At 40.3% G+C, this 4,060-nt stretch overlaps 1 long non-coding RNA gene across 2 annotated transcripts; it reads right to left on the bottom strand.

The window, feature by feature from the left end:
• Positions 1-1,781: 1,781 nt before the first annotated feature.
• Positions 1,782-2,294, bottom strand: LOC120939606. Of its 2 annotated transcripts, none has more exons than XR_005749305.1 (3): positions 2,252-2,294; positions 2,004-2,121; positions 1,782-1,797 (listed from the first exon to the last, which is right to left on the bottom strand). It is a non-coding gene; the product is annotated as an uncharacterized LOC120939606 (long non-coding RNA). The 2 variants fall into 2 exon arrangements; XR_005749306.1 differs by having other exon boundaries at positions 2,004-2,162; positions 2,252-2,293.
• Positions 2,295-4,060: the final 1,766 nt, after the last annotated feature.

Genomic DNA, 4,060 nt, shown 5'->3' with positions numbered 1-4,060 from the left:
ACACACCATCGTTCCAAAAACGGATCGGGTCAGAACGCGGTGATGTCAAACACACGACGTGCTGAATAAAACGAAGTTCAATGCTTCCAAGCATGCGTCGACTTGATTCTGAGCATGCGCGGGTTTTGAACCAATGCTTTCTGTACTAAACATCGGTTTGGACCGATCGGGCAGCGGCCCATCGGTTCGATTTTGAAGCATGTTTTAAAATTTTGTACCGAAGGAAAACAGACCGATGGGCTATACACACGGTCGGTTTGGACTGATGAAACTGAACCTCGGTCCATTCTCATCGGTTTTGTCCGACCGTGTGTATGCGACCTAAGACTAAAACTAAATTGAAATTTGACTTTAAAATATACACTGGTCTGCAGTGCATGTTCATACATCAATACCATAAATAATAACATATTAGATTTTTCTTTTTTTTTTCTTTTCTTTTGTAAATGTTTTATTTATATCGGGAAATTGGTCTGCAAAAACCACAACAGCAATGCAATCCAAACAGTAGTTATACAGATACAGGTACAAGGATACATCATATTAAGGCGATTGACGTGTCATTTTCCTGGTCCCTCGTTAACGTGTTTAGGAAGTCATAATAGGAGCTTGGTATGCTTAATTAGGTCTATCTATGGGGCTGTACCCATGGGTTTCTAGCGTAGGTCCCCCTATCTGTAGGGTTCGTCGCCTATTTTGAATGTGGTAAGTTAGGGTACTATGGCCTTTTGGCCCCAGCTCCCTTTCTTTTTCCAGTTAACTAAGGAATAAGATAAAGAGAATAGTTAGTACTCGGGCAATGCCCGAGAACATAGAGGAAAGGAAAGAAAGAAGAAAGGTTGTACTGAGAGGAAGAGAGAACAAAAAGCAGGGGGCGGGGTGTGGGGAACTCACAGACACGTACTCATGCACCTACTCGGTGAGAGCAAGGGGTACAAAATATACGTTTTCTTACAGACACCATCCAGTGTAGGGGGGCCATATGGTTAAAGTATAATGTTTCAGGGCAGTGGGTCCCCTCCCTTGAGGGCTTGCCCCTCTTTTGAGTACTTAAAGATGTTCCATAATTGCCAAGACTTCAAGTAAGTCTCCTGTCTGTTTTGGCTTGTAAGGATGAGGTCTTCCATTTTGTTAATGTCATCTATTTTTTTGGAGCCATAGGTCAATGGACGGTGGGTGTGTTGATTTCCAGTTACACTAATGACAGTGTAGAATTGTGAAACATGTAGATACACACGCGCATAAAAAGGATAAGCGCACATGTATGGCGCTTAAATGTACGCGTGACATGAATACATAATAAGTTGGACAAAATCCGTAAAAAGTGTAAGGTATGTATATGATGGACTAAATATAAGATAAAAAGGGAGAAAAAGGGGGAAAAAAAGGGAAGAATTAGTAAATGACACCAAGAATGGGATTTGGTAGAGCGGCATCTATAAAATAAAAACCTGTTCACTGTCATGGACATAAGGAAAGATAATAAATGTAAATATAAAAATAAACAAAATTAGATGTCTAAATATATATATAACCATAAAATGAGAAGAGGGGGGAAAAAAGGGGGTAACCAAAAGGACCCCGGGGCTTTTGAACGGTGCAAATAGATAATCAGACAAAATTTGTTTATAAAATTATAAAATATAATTTATTACACAAATAATTAGTATGCCATAAATACAATAAATTTGAAATACATCTCGATTAAATACGTGATATCAAGACAAAGCATTGTTTAAGTCAGCTCTACATGTTTCACTCCGACGAGTTTCTTCAGGAGCTTTCAGACATACAATGCTAAATATCAGAAGAAAAAACAACAAGACATATAATTAAATGACCGTTGAAAACAATCATTTATATATCAATACATTTTGGTAAATAATGTCAAAAAAGGGAAAAGAAAATGATTGATCATGAATACATCAGTTATTGTAGATAATGCATGCTCAAGGATCTCAACTATATATAAACAGGGGCCAAAAATAATAATATTTACTTACCAAAGAGGTAAAACAGCAAAAGACAGCAGACCATACAGGAAGGAACCAGAGTCCTCAGGGAAAAACAGAATAGTTCAGGAGAACCACAGCAGGATTTTAAGCCATTGATAGAATTAATCTGAAAAATCAGGAAAGCACATGTGGAAACACATATGCAAACTACTCTCAGTTGTATTGTGCAACAATGGGTAAAGAGAATATACACTCCAAAAACTTGTTATAATGGACAATATATATAATATATATACCTGTCAATAGTAAGCAAAAATGCCTATTGTCAGTAGAGACAGTCTAATGTTTGCCATAGATGTGGATTGAAAGAGGATAAAGGGGAAGGAAGACACTCTCACAGCCCCTCAAATAACCTGATCAAAAAGCGGCATCCGCTCTGTTAAGAAAAAAGGGGAGAAATAAAAAAAGTATATTATAAGTAAATAGGGATAGTTCAGTGCCAAAAAATGCACAGAACAAACAAATCCCTAATGCTCACAGTGTGTAAGCACAAAGCCAAAAAGCTTGTAAGGTAAATACCTGATTAGGACAAAGTCCAAAGATGAAAAGGCAGAGCCACCTAGATAGCTGTGCAAACAGCAGCCTTTCCTTGCATTAATTAGGTCTGGTCTCAGCTGGAGCGCCTAACACAGCGCTTGGGCTTTAAATCTGCCACCACGGCGATGATTGACCAATCAAAACGCCGCGGTGCAGACACATGACCTGGGCGTCAGCAGAAGGAAAACAATCCACCCAGCTGACAAGCTCAGCTGATCCCAATGTAGCCAAAAGTAATGACAGCACACATGAGACCAAGGAAAAGGTCTCTGTGGGCGGTCCAAAAACGATCGGCGCCATTTTGGAGGCTGGAAAGGTTTCCAGTACAAGATAGCTGGAAGGCAAATGGAATAGACAGCGCGGAAGCGCTGAAAAAAAACACAAAACTCAAACTGGGAATGGATGTGCTGGCGTAATTGGTCTAAAAGAAAGGGATCTGAGGGGAAACAATAATGAAAGGGGAGTGATAAACCCTCTTAACCCCTGCAGCTCCCTACGTGTCCGTATGGCTCTCCTGAATCCATCCTGCGCCCAGAGGCATGAGGGAAAAACATTCCTTGGTGTGCCGTCATTATGAATAGAAGTAATACAATGAAAATAAAAATAAATATAAATAATAAAACAGTATGATATATTGTTACTACTTGAAAGTAGAAAAAGCAAGTTGTTTTGACATATTGGGCCTGATTTACTATGCTCTGTGCGCTGCGCTGGTTCATGCGTTAATTAGTACTCTGGGTGGAGGCTTAATTGGGCGCATGAACCAGCGTAGCAGCCGGCGCATTGAAACTAATATGTAAAGCCGCGCCGAACTCCCTATAGAAGTCTATGGGAGAAATCAAAAGTGTTCATTTTAAAGGCTAATCTGCAAGTTTTGTCCTAAAAAGTGTTTGGGGACCTCAGTCCTGTCCCAGGGAACATGTATCAATGCTTTTTTTATTATTTAAAACGGCCGTTTTTTCGGGAGCAGTGAAATTAATAATTCTTAAAGTGAAACAATAAAAGTGAAATATTCCTTTAAATTTCGTACCTAGGGGGGGTGTAATGTCACCATGTGAAATAGCGCATTTTTCCCGCACTTAGAACTCCCCCTGCACAAAATGACATTCAGAAGGAAAAAAGTCATTTAAAAATTCACACGCGGCTATAATGAATTGTCGGCTCTGACAATTCTAAAGGGATTCATTCATAAAACAAACAAAAAAATGTGTAGGGGTTCCCCCAAATTAAATTACCAGGCCCTTCAGGTCTGGAATGGATATTAAGGGGAACCCCGCCGTAAAAACAAAAAAAAAAAAGACGTGCGGTTCCCGGCAAATATCCATTCCAGGCCCTTCAGGTCTGGTGTGGATTTTAAGGGGAACTCCACCCCAAATTGAAAAAAAAAATGGCGTGGAGTCCCCCTAAAAATCCACACCAGACCCTTATCCGAGCACGTTGACCTGGCCGGCCGCAGAAAAGAGGGGGGGACAGAGTGCGCCCCCCCCCTCTCCTGAACCGCACCAGGC

The sequence above is a fragment of the Rana temporaria genome, chromosome 5, assembly GCF_905171775.1.
Source record: "Rana temporaria chromosome 5, aRanTem1.1, whole genome shotgun sequence".
Lineage (NCBI taxonomy): Eukaryota > Metazoa > Chordata > Amphibia > Anura > Ranidae > Rana > Rana temporaria.
Note: the sequence above shows the minus strand (reverse complement) of the source record. Positions and strands in the feature narration are given on the sequence as shown.